Source organism: Protopterus annectens, chromosome 15.part0, assembly GCF_019279795.1.
Source record: "Protopterus annectens isolate FY-2018-M chromosome 15.part0, PAN1.0, whole genome shotgun sequence".
Classification (NCBI taxonomy): Eukaryota; Metazoa; Chordata; order Ceratodontiformes; family Protopteridae; genus Protopterus; species Protopterus annectens.
In genome coordinates, this window is record NC_056749.1 from 685,854,767 (window position 1) to 685,874,513 (window position 19,747).

The window sequence follows — 19,747 nt, forward strand, 5'->3', positions numbered from 1 at the left end:
GTGACCGCACAGATGTCAGCATTCTGTAGAGTGAAAAAAAAGCTTTTAGGGAGGGAAGTTTTGTGTTTAGACTCCTAGCATTGAGCATAATACTTTTAGATTTTCTTGGTTTTGATTTGCTATGTTGGAAGTGCTTTCAGTTTGGGGTTGCCTAAAAAAGGCACTATGGGGGAAGATAATGTTTTAGCTAATATTAGAAAGACTAGAGGGGAGAGGTGCAGACCATCCCTGGCAAAGCAGTGTGGTTTGTTGACCATCTCCTTCCATGCTGACAAATATTGCACCCCCTTAGAATGACACCAGAAACTAACTCAATTATTTAAGTAATTTATCTTTTGTTCATACTGTGCCATCATCCTTGAAAAAGGCAAAATGCTGCTCAGTGCTAAGCTCATACAAGCCCAGGACACATATTCCATGAGCTTCATGATGTCTCTCTTCTTATAGTCTAGGGAGGCACTTCTCAGGTCATTTACACCCACATGGACTATGACTGAGTCATAATGACCCGAGTGTGTATGTAATGTGGCAAATCCTAGCACATGATAAGCAACTAACTGTGACCTTCTCCTTACTCAGCCTGCTGAGATGAGCATCAGCGTATCTCATGATGGAGTCTCCAATGACCAGAATGTTGGATGGTGTGGTGGCTTGCCTTATGGACTTACAGGTAGAGGCTCCATGAGATGTGACTGTATGTGTTGATGTGGGTGTTGTTTTGAAAGAGTGCATTCTGGGCTGCTGAGGGTATTTGTTATGTTTACTTCATTTAAGAGGTCTTTGGGGTTTAAGAAAGTTACATTTAAGTGACTCAACATATATGGGTCTATATCTCTGTCTTGAATTGTGTGTGATGGGTGCAGTTTGTACTACTGACAACCTGATTGAGATTAGCAGTGGTTTTATGTGAGAGCTTAGCCTCCAGTGACATTGTTTAAATACATCTCTCACATACCATATCATTTTGTTTGAGAATTAACTGCTTGCCAATAAACATGAGGCAAATTTCTACATTGTCTCAGGATGTCCATATCCATCAAGTTGGTAACAGAGATAGTGGGGAAGTTCATATCTATGGCAACAGACCCTTTTTACTGATTACACAGTTGGAGTGAGAATGTAAAGCAATGTCAAAAATATCCGGTTTGCAACTCTGCAGACAGTGCTTGTCACTGCAAACTAGTTGTCTTGTGTGCAACTAGGTATTGGTGAAATTTCAATCATGCTTTTGCAGGAAAAATGTCACGCAGCGTGTCTGTATCTATACAGGGTACTGCCAAACACTTGAAGAGAAATGTAGACCCTGAAAATTTAAGGATGAAATATTTAGACAGATATTCTGAAGTTAGAAACAAATAAAGCATTACTTGCTGAAAACAAATGGTTAACTTGTCAAGAATGATCAAAATGGGGGAGTCAGGTGAGTGGCTGCTGCCTGGCTACTACTACTGCTGGTCTCACCACAGCTTCATGCTGCTGGGATAAAAAGCTCCTTTGCTTCTTCTCTCACCAGAAGCAACACATTAGCACCAATCCCAAGATGAGAAGCAAGCCACAGCCTGTTTGATGATCCATAGTCTTGTCCCAGATGATGCAGGGATCTATAGGCTTGTTGTAGCTATCTCCTGCTAAATGCCTTGAATAGCTACAAAGCCAATTAGAAACATCAAGTACAGAGACTCACTGCTAAACCAGAAACAGTCAAGAATCAATGCACTCTGTTCCTTCTCTCACCAGGAGCAAACTATAAGCACAAATTCCAAGCTGTCACCTATGAAGCAGTTATTAGGCTTTCCGATGATCAGCAGTCTCCAGGAAATAAAGTCCCTGTGCTCCTTCTCTCACCAGAGGTAACAGAAGCATGAATCCCAAGATGACTACTGAGGCAGAATGTGGGCTCTCCAATAATTGGTGGTCTTGCAATAGATGTTGCAAATTTTAAAGACACGATGGAAAAGGATGGTTAATATCCTAAGAACTGCAGTTTGCACTAAGCAGTTAGATATGAAAGAGGGGGTAACTTAACCTTTAGCTGTCTAAGTGGAGAGCCACTAATTTTAAAAGAGAAAGATAGATTGAAAGGGGTGGGTACTTTGTATTCTGTTTCTATGGAATACAGTGGAATGGGCACTAAATTTAAATAGTTGAAGGGGAGTGATTTCACAAAATGATAATTGTGTACTTGCTCACAACAACCAATGAAAGGGTGAGGGCAGAAGATATGTGGTCAAATTAGCATAATGGGCAGGCAAGTAGAAAGACAGTTGAGTTTAAGAACACAACAGCACCAGGGTGGGAGGGTAGGTAAAATTTCTGTGTGACTCACAGGAAACACAGTTGAGGCCTCTTTCCTAGTTTTAATATGCAATTAGAAGCAGAATGCAAGTAAAACGCAGTATAAAGAAAACAAATCACAACATACAAAACAAAAAAAGCAATAAATTAATACAAAATACAAGAAAGCAAAAGCAAACTAACCTTTCCCTCACAGCAAGTTGTAGCAGAGTCTGGGTGAGGTGTTGTAAAAACAAAGTTATCAATATTAGTATTATTGTCTTTTGTTGAAATATTTTATTATAAAACATTAAATAGAAGACATAAACAGATAAATAACAACTCTGTGGTTGTAAATTAGAAATACATCAAAATAATTGAAAACCGTTGTGTTCAAAATGAACAACACTGTGCATTAAACAACACATATTCCATAATAGAATCTATGAACTATTTACATACTATGTACAAACAGCATAGAAGAAAGAAGAAGGAGACAAGGGAGAGTGGCCAGGAAAGAAAAAAGATTAGCCCTGGATTTAATAAACTCTGTGCAGGCTCTGCGCAAAGCCTACATGGAATTTACATATTTGTGCATCACTGCATGCTGAGGAGTAGTGAGTAATGAATATTAATTGTGCACGGTGTGTCTAAGCTAGGTATCAGTGCTGGCAACAGTGTTGCCAGCCAGCAAACTGTGTAAGTGAATTCAGATATCAATTCTCTGTAAAGCAAAGCACCTATGGTCCATATATTTGCATGGAATGCCACAATGATCAACAGGACTTCTGAGATAGCTGTCAATCTGTTAGTACAGCACATCTGCACAAAGGCCAACATAATGACAGGACAAATAACCAGAAATGGGGACATATGTAACATAAATGCATAGAAATGTGTTTGAAACTCTTTACTTCTTAGAGCAAGAAATCTGGACAAAGCCATAAATAATGAAGGGACAAAGGCCCAAAACTAAGGACAGATTTATAATAGTGGTCTTCCAATCTTAGAAAGTTGAAGGAATAATAGGTTGTTCAGTACCATGAATTTTCTGAAGAGCATGAAGTTTGAAACTCAAATGTCTGTCATCAGCTGGTGACTTCAATCTGCAATGACATGCCACTGATTTGCCAGAACACCAATATGTTATGAGGAAAAGATCAAAAATATGAGATAAAAGTAGACATTATCTACAAATCAGGTCATTTGAGTGGTATGATCTCAAATGTCTGTAATACTGACTCACATCAGCCCTGAGATTATCCCCGTGATATGTCAGAAAGCCACAAACTTGATAAGGAAAACATCTGGGCATTCTTGGAATATCTGGACAGTTGAGATGTTTGAATGTGAAACATATGTCCCAAATGGATCTACTTCAGTAGAGCACCTTACCTGAACAAGAAAGCCCAGATACCAAAGAAGAAAGCACTGAACAGACCAGGATACCAAACATACAAAACATTGGAAAGTCACACCAGGAAAATGGTAAATTGTCCAACACCACCACGAAAACAGACCACACTAAATTCAACCCATCCAACTGGGGGCTTCACTCACACCCCGACCTCCCCATATGCGGGGCTTTGATCCCACAACCCCCCCTTAAAAATATACCAACTCTGAGATCACACTACAGTGTGCAAAAGGGCAAAGGTCACAATGTTGGCCAACCGACTCAATTCCTGTGTTAAACTTCCAATGTTTTGCTGTTCTGTGCTTTCATCTCAGGTGTCTGGGCTTCGGTTTTTCAGGTGAGTCGATCTACCGAAGTAGATCCAGTACAAACATAGTACAGGACAGTGTACCTAAAGTACAGAATATTGAGGAATCCCATTCCTGGCATTGTGTATTGAAGCTGTGTAAATTATCTGTAATGGGGCACGGACTGCCATGTAAAATGAACACTCAGGGGAAGTGTGTGTATTGAATAGGGACATACACATGAATTGCAGGAATGAACACAGGGAAAGAGGACAGGTTGAACTACTTATTGTACAGCAGAGGAGGGCATGTCAATGGAAGATGGCTGTAGCAGTAACAACAATCACATATCTATATGGTACAATAGGGACTGTACAGTGAAAATATGTTTTATGTGACTGTCACACAAGGTGACATAAAAATAGGGAGGATATCTGTGTGAAATAAGCATCCTTACAAGAACAGTGCAGAGGACATTTATCAGGGACCTGACATGCAATTGGGGTAGGGTGCATATTGCTTAGCTGTGCAAACTGAAATGCATGAATATGAGTGCACTCTCAGCAGAGGTCTCCAGCAAGGTGGCCACAAGTAAAGGCTCATGGAAAACATCACAAGTACTAGTCACAGTCATGGAGAATACCAGAATAATACCACCAGTAATCCCATACCTCTGACATAGCATATGTGATTTTACAGTGATAACAGATGAGTCTGCACAGACACACACACACACACACACACACACACACACACACACACACACACACACACACACACACACACACACACACACACACACACACACACACACACACACACACACACACACACACACACACACACACACACACACACACTTGAATAACAATTATGATACATCTGCACTGTATGAGGGTAACTATATACACTGTCCTGGCACTGTAACATCTGTTGGAGTTGTTAGGAGGGACAGTATATGCAGCAATATGGGCAATACAGTTTAGTTGCCTTGTGTGCACTGTATTCCATTAATGTTGTCAAACATCTACGTATGTACTGTGTGCATAAGCAGAATGGGTACCACACATGCATCTGGTGTAAAAACTTGATTGGTGTTGCACACCATCAGACAGTCATGTATATTCAACATAAAGAATACCTAGGTATGGCCAAAAACCTGTGTGACAGCTCACTGTGACAAAGACGGTATACTTCCATTACACACCACTGCAATATGTGTCAGGAGGTACATGAAGAAGGGTCCATTGTACATAGTTATTGGTGTGATGAAGGCTGGGAGTATGAAGGTGTTATGGCCTCTGATGTGGATGTCCTTCACATACCCAGTACTTGTGTTACATTCAAGGGAATAGTTAGCACTGTGACCACATGCTGGTGGATGTACAACTTACCATCTACCCCAGCACATGGGTCATATACCTATTGGTCTGAATATAGGATGTGATGTCCACATTTTACTTGGGTGGTGGGTTTGTTTCCTGAATTAACAAATCCCCCATATGTCTTGTCAATGCAGGTGTTGTCATGCCTTTGGCAGCAGTGTTTCTTATGTGTTACTACTGTCTGTATTATAGTAATGTCACAGCTGGACTCAAAGATTGCCCACATTCTGTAGTCCTTCAGGCAGTTGTGTAGACACAGAATGTGTATCATCTGTGATGTCCATAACTTAATTAATGGACAGTAAAGGGCCTAGCAGGCAGACCTGATGTACTGAGCTGATCACTGGACCTGAGATATAGGTTACATCACACATTTCAACATAGAGAGATGCCATGTATGTGATACACTGATCTACCCATTTGATGATATAGCTGTTTACGCTCATATATGACAGTTTTGATTGAATACCTCAGTGTGGATTTGTGTCAAATGTCTTGACCTGGTCAAGTTCCACAAAGTGATACTATTGTCACCATGCATGCTCTTGATGACCTCTTTGAGGACATCTATCGGATGTAACAGCCATGATATACCATTAACAACTCACACAGGTCTGTTGCACACAGCCAGAATATGACTAGTGTACATGTAGAAGAGGTCCATGATCACATGTTGGTCCATTTCACAGTCGAGAAGAGTCAGGATGTATCTATACATGCATGCATCAAATGCTGTCCCCTCTACTTAAATGGATGCATGTTGATGTACACTCTTGTATGGGAATATAGCCCATGTGGAGGGTGTGTTGAAGTGTGTATTCAATCATCTTAGGAAGGTGTATGTGCTGAGTCATGCCATAGGTGATCTGCGATGCGGTCACAGGCTATAGTTTCCTTGTGATAAGCCTGGATGAAGGTAAGACAGTGCATACTGCCTCTCATGATCTGCCTCAGGATTTTGACACAATCGCCCATGCAGGTATCATTGAGAAACACTTTCAGCTGTGGATTAACCCTTATGTCTCTAGATGGCCAACCAATTGGCTCACCGACAGAACACATACTGTTAAAGTTGATGAATCAGTCTGTACCAGTAGAGACTCCACCACTGGCAAACCCCAGGATCTATGCTTCGCCCTTCACCATTTGGACTGTATTTCTTGACAGTTCAGGCTAAAGTATGTGGCATTTGCCTTGCAAAGTTTATTAATTCTTGCATATTGGGTGCAATCATTGAGTCCACCAATGATGATAACAGTATAGGAGGAGCTAACACAGATAATTGAATGAGGACAAAGGCACACAATCAACAACTAAATGCAGAAATGTGTATTTTTTATTTTGTCCATCTGAAAAGTGGAATTCCCTGTTAATCACAGCATTGACAACAGTCCTGCTATGCTGATACCCAGTGATGCCAGCATGGGAAAACATGTAGATAGCAGTCTGAATTTCGATCACCAAGCGTCCACACCATTATTGAAACCCTGTGTTGTGCATATCATACATCACACCAACATATGCAGATCTTAGAATTGTATGACAGTACTGTAGCCAAACTTCATCAGAACAGTAATAGAGTATAATGCTGTCTTTGGCATGTACCTCACCAGACACATACAGCAGCTGGAGAGACCACAGGCCTTTCTCAGCAAGATAACACAGGGCCTGCAAACCATGCCATGATGTATGTGGATAGAGTTAAAACCATGTCACTGTAATCTGTCTGGTATAGGATGAGGTGATGTCTGCCTGGCCTCCAGGCCAGTGTCTAACCCTTCCCTGGTGGCAGTACTGCATATCCAAAAATCTGATATAGCAGATGACATCAGCAGTGTCTGTTGATGAGAATATGGTATTAACAATGTCCCACATGCTGGTGTAAAAGGTTTTCTGTAATGTCAAGCCTGAGCTCACACACACACACGCACACACACACACACACACACACACACACACACACACACACACACACACACACACACACACACACACACACACACACACACACGCACACACACGCACACACACACACACACACCTTGCTGACTGCAGTGAGAACAGAACCCCTACCTAGCTAACTACACAGACTACAAAAAGCAACACTTTATGCAAGCACCAAGGCACAAGTCTGACTTAGAGTGTGTCAGACCCAATTTTACAACTGATGACATCAGCAGTGTCTGTTGAGGAGACTATAACAGTGTCCCACATGTGGGTGTAAAATGCTCTTTGTAATGTCAAGCAAGAGTTCACACACACACACACACACACACACACACACACACACACACACACACACACACACACACACACACACACACACACACACACACACCACACAGTTGACTGCAGTGAGAACATAACCCCTACTTATTTAAATACACAGACTACAGAATACAGTACATTACACAAGCGTCATGGCACAAGTCTTACTATTATAATACTGCAGGTGAACTTATAGTAGACAATATCAGCAGACTATGTGACGGACAAGATGTTGGGTGGGCTGCATGAAGTGGATGTGTAGGTGTCTACAAGAATCAAAATGCTATCAATCCATGGTATTGAAACAGTAACTATGAGATATAGACTTCTGCACTTCTGGCTAGCACCACATACACTCTCAGTCGACTGCAGTGAGACCAGAACCCCTACCTATCTAAGCACACAAACTACAGAACACACTTCTTTACACAAGTTCCACACCACAAGTCTGCCTTTTACCAAACTGCAGGTGAATTTATAGTAGATGAAATCAGCAGGCCATGTGAGGGACAAGATGGTGGGTGGGCTGCATGAAATGGATGTGTAGGCATCTGCAAGAATCAAAATGCTATCACATAATGGTATTAGAGCAGTAACTGTGGGATACACACCTCTGTTATTCTGTCTACACACACACACACACACACACACACACACACACACACACACACACACACACACACACACACACACACACACACACACACACACACACACACACACACACACACACACACTTGACTGCAGTAAGAACAAAACCCCTACATATCTAAGGTACACAAACTACATAATGCAGTACGTTACATAAGTGCCACAGCACAAGTCTGACTGTTAGAAAACTGCAGGTGAACTTAGAGTAGATGATATCAGCAGGCCATGTAGGAGACAAAATGTTGGGAGGTCTGTACAGGCTCATAGTTTCATATGTTCATATGAGGCTATTACCTGAATTGACCTATGGCTTTTAGAAGCCTAGCTGTGTAAAAACATAAGAACCCTTATTGAGCATACTTGGATGGTCATTGTTAGCAGAGTGATTTTGTGAGCAGCAGCAATTGACCATGGCCATGAGGGACATAGGTGCCACCCTAGAGGTGACTTTACAATTACCCAACCAGTAGTCAAGGTTGCACTTGAACAGGGTCATTGAGGAGCACTGCACACACAGTGGAAGTCTATTATAGAGGAGTGTGAGTCATTGGGGATATATCTGTCACCCCAGCATATTCTGTTTATGCCACAGTCTAGGTTGAGAACCCTCGGACAAGTTATTGTCTCATTTGATTTGCAGATGTTCAGCATTATCAGTAGGGCAGGGTCTGAAACTGCTCTATAGGGCAGGCAGAGATCAACTCTCAGCAGTCTGCATGATACTGAGTACAGTGACAGGTATTTCAGTCTTTCCATGTGTGTCATGTTTGAAGGCCCTGGAGTTTCCCAGGCACAACCCTGTGTTTTCTCCAATTTCTGCAGGTGTCTGGTGAGATACAGACAGAAAGAAGCTTGTACTCAATTAGTGATCTGATAAGGATAGAGTACAGTAAAGGTATGACCACCCTGATCTTGGATGTGATGTCCATATGTATGATGTCCACAATGCAGAATGTGTGTGTCAGCACTATGGACACAAAGTGATGAAACTGTAGATTGCTATCACCATGTATTCCCAAGTCTCATAACACTGTGTTCGAGCTTAGAGGAGTGGTATATATATATATATATATATATATATATATATATATATATATATATATATATATATATATATATATATATATATATATCATAACTAGCAGGGATATTTCATTGCCAAAAGGGACAATGAGCCATTGCATGCTTTAAGCTTTAGTCCTTGAGGTGGGGACAAATCATTTGTGTATGGCAGCCCCTTTCATAATATGCTACCATCAGTGGGGGACTGTATATTAGTACTTCCAGTTACCAGACATCTACAAATTTGATACACCATAGGCCATCTACCACTGCCTGCACTAAGTAGTTTGCAAACAGTTGAGGGCCCAACACAGATCCTTAAAGTATTCTTATGGTAACTGGCTAGTGGTGGAGGTGCAGTCCCCAACAATGAGAGTGTATGTTATGTCAGTGTGCCAGTTGCCTATCCCTCTAGTACTGCATGGCTTAATTCCCACATGGGAGAGCTTCCCTATAACACATGAATGGGGGATAGTGCCAAAGGCCTTGGATAATTTAACATAGGGAGTATGTCCTGTTATCCCTCATCCAGTTCTTTGGGGTCAGTATCCAGGAAGTCCACAAGGGTAAATAAGCAAGATCTACCCTTGACAGAAACAAAATGGGTAGGGTCAAGTATGTTGAAGGTCACCTGTGTCTCTGTGGATATGGTTCATGCTGATTCCTTCTCTAGCCTTGCAAATAAGGGTTTTTAGGTGTATGGGTCAATAGTTGTAGTTCTGCATGTTACCAGATTGATGTGCATTACATAGCACGCTACATTTGATATTACAGTTTGTTGTGTGGTTGACATATGAGGTGAAAAAGTACTGAGACCTCAGGGTTGCAGTGTCTGGAGGGGTGCCAACACATGGATGTATTGTAAATATGTGACATATTGTTAACTAGGGCCCTCAGTTTGTAATGTTTCCACATGTAAGTTCATATCATACACAGGAAATGGACAGTAAACCACGGTAATACAGCATAATATGTATATTTCCATAGTGAAGCAAGCAGCAGGTTTGCACTATGGTTAGCAGAGTGCCTACATATGTGAGATATAGATGTTTTTGCATAGCTAAGCAGTGCACAAACACGAACCGCATTGCTAAAATCTGACAGTTAGTACCGAGCATATGAAATACACCTGCTGCTTAACTGACTCTATGGCAGTATGTGTTAATGTATTGATACATTCCTTTTTTTGGCCACATGGTACTGGGTTCGATTACAGGTGTACATAATACTTTAAAATACTTTGCTTTACAAAGTGATAAGGCTATGGTATGAATTGCTTATACGTGATATGTTGGTGTGTGTTGGCGTAGCACAGTTGTGTTAAGCAGCATTGTGCAAGGCTACCCATACCTGGTTGCTGCCACTCACTGTTGCTGCACAATGTGCACCTCCAGACAAATATGGAGCCCAAAAAAGTGAAGGGATCCACTGCTTTTCCAGCAACTTATGTGTGGTGTGTTTGATTCTATTCTTTGACCAGATTAAAGGTATTAAAATGGGGTAGATAGGAAAGTGGTAAAATGGGGAGCAAGCAGGGGGGGGAGAACAAAGGAAAAACAGGACAGGACTGTGCAGGAGGGAGGTAGGAAAGAACCATAGCTTTTCATTTTTTGAACAGTGTAAAGTGAACTTATGTGCAAAATATTAACTGAATTTGGACTGTCACCTCCAGAGAGAGGGGTGACTACAACACAATCATGTTGTATAGCCAATTGGTCCAAATCAAGTGTGTGAAGATGACACATGTGCAAAATGGAGAGCTATATATTGTAAGATTTTTTTTGGGACAGGTGCCCATTTATTTTTTATGCCAGAGAAAGACAGAGGTATATTGGGGGAAGGGACATAGGTATGTCTGGGTCAGGTAAGTTGGGTTGGTGAGGAAACAATTGCAGACATACAAGACAAACATGACAAGAGACAGAAATGGTGATGGACACAAAAGGTTAGGGGACACCATGATTGGGGAGAAGGTGGGGACATCCCAAAACCACAGTCATTAAGCTGGGTGACAGTGAGAATGGAGTCCTCACCCACTGGACTGTCATCACTGTCAACTCACTTCACCAGTGACTGGAGTGCTTGATGTCTCCTTCTCCTCTTCCTAGTACTACACAAAATGAGGGAGAACAGCCTCTCCAGCTGGTATAGGCATATACTAACAGTGCTGTGCACACCCCTACACACCATCCCTGACAACTTGGTGTAGGTGATAAAATCACCACTTCCATCACTGCTCTCAGAGGGTGTAACTATACCAGCCTCTGGGGCAGAACTACTTGAGGGTTCAGGTAGTGCATGGGCATCAGAGACAGTGCTGCCAGATGGGATCCCAGACATGCTGGGTATCGGTGCTAGAGCCGGTGGAGGGGGGCAGGCAGATCCTACGGTACAGGACTACCCCACTGTGCTGTACAGCAATTAGTGATGTGGTATGCATGAATGACATGGACACATTTCAATGACACATAATAAAATTAAAAGCAGAAAAAAAATAAAAATAAAAATGTTGTGCAATAAAATAAAATAACATAAAAATAAAATAAAAAATCATATAAGAAAATAAAATAAAAAAATGACACAAAATATTTTTTATAAGTAATATGAAATAAAATAAAAATAAGATGAAAAAGAGAGATAAGGGTTGGGGTGACAGGAAAAAAGAGATAAGATTAGTACCTTCATATGTCACATATAATGCATTAATACAATTATTTGACTTTATTATCTTAACTTTAACATTTCAGACTACCACCTCCTAACAGATGCACACTATACTACAGATTGCAGCAAATAATCCTTGTCATGTGCATATATTGCACATATGTGTGTTCCAACTATACAGATTACAGTTTACAGCAGAGCATTTGTACCACTGGTTTAGAGGTTTTGCTTTAATGTAAATATTACTGAAGAATTGACAGTGTTGTATTGTTGGAAAGTGCAGTATCTTCATATGTCACATACAATGCATTAATATAATTATTTGACTCTATTATCTTAACTTTTAGAGTAATGGTGAGTGTGGAAGGGAAGTGAAGAAGAGAGTACAGACAGGGTGGAGTGGGTGCAGAAGAGTGTCAGGAGTGATTTGTGACAGACGAGTACCAGTAAGAGTGAAACGGAAGGCCTACAAGGGGGTAGTGAGACCAGCTATCTTATATGGGTTGGAGACAGTGGCATTGACAAAAAGGCAGGAGTCAGAGCTGGAGGTAGCAGAGCTAAAGATGTTAAGATTTGCATTGGGTGTGAGGTGGATGGACATGATTAGGAATCAGCATATTAGAGGATCAGCTCAGGTTGGAAGGTTTGGAGACAAAGCCAGAGAGACCAGATTGCATTGGTTTGGACATGTGCTGAGGAAGGATTCTGGGTATATTGGGAAAAGGATGCTAAGGATGGAGTTGCCAGGTAAGAGGAAAAGAAGAAGGCCAAAGATAAGGTTTATGGATGTGGTGACAGAGGACATGCAGGTGGTTGGTGTGACAGAGCAAGATGCAGAGGACAGGAAAAAATGGAAACAGATGATCAACTGTGGCGACTCCTAACAGGAATAGCCAAACAAAGAAGAAGAAGATATTAACGTTTACATTTAAGACTACTGCCTCCTAACAGATGCACACTATACTACAGACTGTAGCAAGTAATCCTTGGCATGTGCATATATTGCACATATGCGTGTTCAAATTATACAGATTACAGTTTACAGCAGGGCATTTGTGCCACTGGTATAGAGGTTTTGCTTTAATTTAAATATTATTGAAGAATTAACAGTATTGTATAGTTGGGAAGTGTGTTATTTGAACATACAACCTCTGATTAAAGTCTAATATTGTACTCTTGGTTTGTGCTACAGACTAATGCATGCATACTTGCTTTTACAGTTGAAATATACATGCTCAATTTAATAAAACGTTATAAAATACCAAAAAAGCTATGTTTCACTTTTAATGCTACCATAACAGTACTCATCTGCTGCATACATATCACATGCTTCCATCGTCCTCACCAGTCTAGTTCCATGGGTTTGAAAATTGCATTCATGATCACTGGTAGCTGTGAAAAAAAAAAACAGAACAGAACAAAAGGCCATTATGAATACCAGCCTTGGCTATATTCAGCTTTCTAAGTCTTACACGTACTCTCTGTAGATGATACTTACACAGGTATGGGATGTCATCAGTCCCAAATTCTTCACTCTAGCAATACTGTATCCATCTTCCTCCTCTATAGGTAATTATAATAATGCCAACATTGCTCTCCGGTGGATGGGATAGCAGTGTCACTGGATACAGCCAGGGCTAAACTATCCCAAGCCACAGACTTTTACTTGGAGCCAGAATAGTCCCCCTTCAGAAGCCTATCAGTGTGGTTCTTAACTAGGAGTCCCATAAAAATCCTGGACTCCTGGACACTCCACCTCTGTGGCCTAAACCTAGCACTTTCCTTACAAACACCTGTCATGTCTGCTACAGATCTAGAGCAATGGTGACTGGTTCTTTCCCACCAATTCCAGTTATCATCTTTGCTGGAGTGTATGCACTGTTTGAAACTGTTGCGCTCCATTTACTATCACACAAATGCATTGCTCAGCAGTGTGCACCCAAGAGCAACACATTTGCACAATGGTAAGCGGAGAACAGCAGTGAGGCATTGCATAATTACAATTAAAATTCCAAGGTTATTGGATGTACAGGCAATTGTGTATGTGTGTTAGGCAAATGTGAAGGCCATGCCAGTCCACACAGCGGAATTATGCTTGCAGGAATATAGTACACAGTATACTCACAATAATACATCTGACAATAAATCTGATAATACATAGATAAATAAATAATTGACATAATACTACTGTTTCAGCCCTAATACATATAATTAATAGCTCCACTATTTCAAGTGCTATAAGTGAGAGTGACTAATGGGAAGTGAAACAACAGTAAAGGTGTATGGAATATCCTTAATGCAGTCCTACACTTACACCTGTTGCCACAGGAAGGCTGAAATAACACTTGTCTGTCTTTCAGTTAATTGCTGTGGAATGCAATGTCATAACAGTGAAAAAAAAAGGTTGCACACCCTGTACTAAAACCCAGGACCATCTGTACTCCTCCCCTACACTTACACCTGCTGCCACAGAATTAGTTACTTGACCTTTCTTATTTTACTAATCATTCTTAATATCTGTTAACCACTATGCAACACCACTTAGCAGGTTTGAAAGATACCCAGTAGTATTAATTGAATGTATCCGGTTTCTATTTTTGGTTATCTGGGCCCTGTCTGTTTCCTGGGAGGTCCAGTTGTCCGGTTTGTGTACTGCTGCACTTCATGCAAACAAGGTAAGCACAACCAAACCCATCATTCATTTCCTCCATTCCCATGATTGTGTCAAGTGCTGCATCGTGCAAACAATGCCCCCCCCCCAAAAAAAAAAAAAATAGACAAAGACAGAAAAGGAGAAAAAGAAAAAAGGGGCAGGTAGCTGAAATGAGGAAATCAATGTATGGCATACACATAATAAAATGATGACTCACATCAGATATGTCTACATAGATCTGAATTTGAACTCTCACTGAAATGCACCTTCAGAACACAGGATAGGTGACTTATCCCTCTTTGCCTCATAAATAGCTTTGCAGCAAAGAACTGAACTCAAGCTGCACACAACACCAACCAACTGCAACATTATCTACACTGATATTAAACCATACAAGTGTTATTTGTACATTTATTATTTTTAGACACAACCTTTCATTATTATTGCTTGCAAATATACAGATCTGTCTTACATTTCTCTGTTTGTTGGCCATTCTTCATTTATCTCATCAGTAATCTGAAACATGCAGTGTGTAAGCATTATATATCATTGGCCTTAAAATGTGTGAGAATATTAATTGGAAATAATATTATATGCAGTTGCCAACAAATGAAGGGCAGATTGGATATTAAGTAACACAACCTGTGAATTGTGTGATGCTTGCTTACATTTCCAACTTTACATTTAAGACTTTGTAGATCTAACCTGATGCACCCAGTGGAAGTAAGGCAGCCTGCAGTGCTGTTGTGTTTTCCTTCTCCCAACCACTAATCATTCACAATTGCAATCCATTAAAAACAAACACTGAGGGAGTGTCTGCACTATGTTTACATCTCCTACATGGATTCAGCAATTCTAATGAGTTCACACTTCATTTGAGTCTTCACCGTACTAACAGCTCTGAATCTACACTTTATAAAAAGGCAAGCATGTAGCTAGGCAAACTGATGATAATGAGACTTATTTATGTTGGGAAGCCTACACATGCACTATTTCTTCAGGATATATCTGTACAGAGGAGTACTGATCTTCAGAAGGTATGCTTCTGTTTTGTCAGCTACATATCGCATATGCTGGAATGTATTTAAGAAAAATCTGAAGCAAAGTCTTTTACACTTGTATTTGTATGCATTAGTTAGAATTGTACTGATGGCATGGGCAGATTTGTCAAGCCATTTCAGAGGTATACATGATTTCCAATACATGAAAATAGAATGCTGTGTGATAAATATGTACAAATGTTTTGGGGACAGTTCCTTTAATAGCATTTTTAGCATTTCATAGATTGTTTGGGGGGGAGCAAAGGTGAGTTACTGCTATGGCACAAACAAGATATGTTTCACTTGTTACTCTCTTTGTTTTGCATCCTGCTTGTTCATATTTCACATCTCTACTCTGTTGCATGTTTTTCCAGAGGTACATCTGGGAGGTGTGCCAGATATGTGAATTGTGGTAACTGCCAGGGTTGTCAGCAACATGTTCAAAATTATTCCCTTGGCATTACACACAACTTGGCAGTTGACAGAAAGAGTGGTAGCCCTTTCTGTTTATGTAGAACCTACACTGTTCATTGGGTGGTGCTTTCAGTTCTTTATGTGTGCAATCTATAGCACCCAGTACGTCATGATAGTGTGCTACATGGTAGATCTCCTGCCTATTTATGGCCGTCTCCTCAGAGCTATGATGAAAATATATGTGATCACTGTCATGTTGGAGCATAGAATTCAGGAACTGATGGAGGATCCTGGATGCTGATGCCTGTGCCACCTCCAGCATATCCCCTGTTGTTTCTGAATGGTTCCTGTAGATAAGATTCAAAAGGCTACACATACTTTTGTCTCCACTGGGATGGGTTTGTCTCAGTTGGCTCTGGCTCTGAGTTGAGAACAGCAGAGGTCTCAGAGTTCCTGTAGTGTACCCCTATCCACCCTGTACTGCTGCACAATTTCTACATCATGTAAGTTGTGAAGAATTAAATATGGCATCAAAACTCTTCTCCCTCTTGGCCTAGACCTATTGACAACAACAGCAGCATTGGCTTCAACCTGTAGCACATACAAATGAATTAAAGTAGCAACAACTGCTGACATTCTGTCCTTGTAGACTTCTTTCCATGGCTGCATTCTTCCTGGCTAATACTGTACACCATGACTGATAGAGGCCAAGTGGTTTACTTTTCATATGCCCCAACCATCCATTCTTCCTAACAACTGCATATGTGCAGCAAAGTCTGAAACCTTAGAGAAGTCCTATTAGAACACATCTACTGGTATTCACCTGTCAAGTTTTCATGGAAACACATAAAAATGGAACAAATTCCTCTGTCAGCTTTTCCTGGTCCTGAAATCATGTTGCTGTTGCATTGGAGACTGCTGCCTTTTATGAAATTAACCAGCTTTTCCCTCATTGTTCTTTCCATGACTTTCCCCTGCTACTGCAGCTAAGTCAATAGGTCAGCACTTCACTGGAATTTTCTTGCTCCTACCCTAATGTATTGGAGAGCCACACTTGCTCTTTTTCCATCCTCAGGCACTTCTGCATTGACTGTGATCTGTAGATGATCACCATCAAGTGATCTCCCAGCACACTATTCATATTATGAGAATTATTGGAAATAGTTCAGCTAGTCCATCATTTTTTTTCATCTTTGAGTGCAGCTAGTAACCTCTCCACTTCTTCACATCCTGCCGATGGTCCACTCATCTCCCTATACTTCTATACCTCCATTCTAGCAAGGCATAATCTTCTAGTTTTTCCTTCATAAAGACAAACAAAATATTCATGCAATTACTTTCATGTTTCCTGATATTCTCTGATCAATCTCTCTAGGGTTGCATCCTATCGTTTTTTCTTTTCCAGACTACCCAGAAATCAAACCATTTGTCTGATAGTCCGGAAAGTATTACACAAACTCTGGTATTCCATCCCTCCATCCAGAACTCCTTTTACCAATTTTTCACATGGTGATGGAGTGTCACTTCAACAGTGACAATCATTTAGAGCCAAGTTTCACACCACCAGATGGCTAGCCCTGCCAAATATCAAACAGACTACTGGAGTTTGTTAAATCTACAGTTTTGTTATGCATTTTTTTTAAACATTGTGATTGCGAGACAAACCAGGAAAATAGGATATTCCTCCTCCATCTGATGTGCCTGTGATGTCACACAAATAGGCAGAAAGTGGGCAGAGAGAGGGAAGGAGATAGGCAGGGTTGTGGGAGGTGTGAGTGGTGTGGCTTTGCTCTGGTTTCAGCTCCAATGAAAGGTGGCAACCCTATCTCTCTAAAGCTTTTAATTTCCACTCTTGTTCACTTCTGTTAGCTCTTTTTAGACTAGTGCCTCTGTTGCCTTTACTTCCTTTGCTTTTTAAATTGCCAGCCAAACCCCCCCCCCCCACAATTCCACAGTACCTCAAGTTGCTCTTCCAGACTTCTGTGCTAAGCCATCCATGGATCCCCAGTAACCTGACAGGTAACTTGGATGAGACCCCTCACTGGGTGGGTTCCTGACTCCTTGTGAAGTATACCTCAATGATACTCATTGTTTAAGCTTGGGGAGCAAGGGATACAACAGGGTGTGACAAGCATGGAGCATTAGAGCTGGCATTCCTGCAGCAGCCGGTTAATGCTTCTAGCTGTGGATACAGCTAACACAATGATGTCAGCATATTATTGCCACATCTTGTGTTAACTTTGAATGTCCTGTAAGGCTTCTGGTCTCCATCAAAAGTCACACAGGCATTAGCTTTCCACCTCACACTCACCCTAGGATAGGAGAGCTCACCACCCCTACCATTAGCACAAGTCTGTTCCCAAACTTGGGTTACCCTTTGCTATTGGGCTGGCTTCTTTACTTCCTTTGGGATCCTTCTGCTTGCCTTCCTGTACATCTCCTCCATGTACACACTTCCTTTCTTCCACCTATAGTATGTCCTCTCTTTTTTTCCTAACTGCAACCCTTGCATTTCCAGGTGACCTCCCTGGCATTGTCCTCTTTTTCTTATTCTAAAAATTCTTTCCATAGCACTGACACAGCTCCATGGCTTATTTACTCTATAACTTTGCCTCCTGACAAGTAATTCTTCTTTGACTGTCTCCTATACCTTTGTGTATCCACTTGCCTAAGACCCATATGACCATTTTTTGTATATTATTACCAGCTCATTCTAAACCACACAGTCACAAAGGCAATGCTGTCTAATGACACCTTTTTCAGGACTCCTCAGATCCCTTCAACTTTGTTGAGGACTACAGCCAGAGCACTATCTTTTTATTGACAGTACTCCTCCAACTGGCTGTGTCCATTATGGTACAAGGCCTCTGTCAGCACCCATACACTTTCTGTCAGAATGTTCTAACCTGTTTCTTGCAGATTCATACTCCAGTGGATATAATCCTCTTCCTCTAACCTAAGTCCCATATTTGTTTTATACAGTCTGTCATTGTCCTTCTTTGGTGTGTCTGGAAAGTTGATACTCAGGACTGATCCACCAGTATTTCCCTTCTTCCATTACTTGAAACACCAAGGGGCTTATCCAAGGCCCAGATCCCACTTGCTTCCTTGTCCCCTTCCTGGGGTGGTGTTCTTCCTTCACTATGACCTCTGCATGATTATTTGTTTAACATAGATGTTTGCTCCTCCTCCATTACTACTTTCTCTGTCATTCTTGAGCTGCCAACATCTAGGTACCAGTCTGTCATACCCCTCTTGTCATTGGCCCATGCTTCTAGGATGCCATCTATGTTAATTCTTCCATCTTGCACCATGGTTGCAGTTACTCAATATCCCTAGCTTCTTCTTTCCTGGATTCAGCAAATTAAATTAAACCGGTTATAAATGATGCATGTTAGCTAAGTATTGCCTTAATATAATATTTCTGTTGGGGAGATTTTTTTTTCTCTTTTTCTTCCCTTTCTGAGCCTGTGAACATTGCATTGGCCCTGTCCCTTAAACAGCAGAAGCTCTGCCTCAAGGCACACCTCTCAAGTGTTTTCACTGAGAATATTTTCACTATGCAATGCAAACAAGTTTAACACGAAGAGCCTTGCTTTTAAATAATTTTAACTAGTCAAATATGTGCCTAT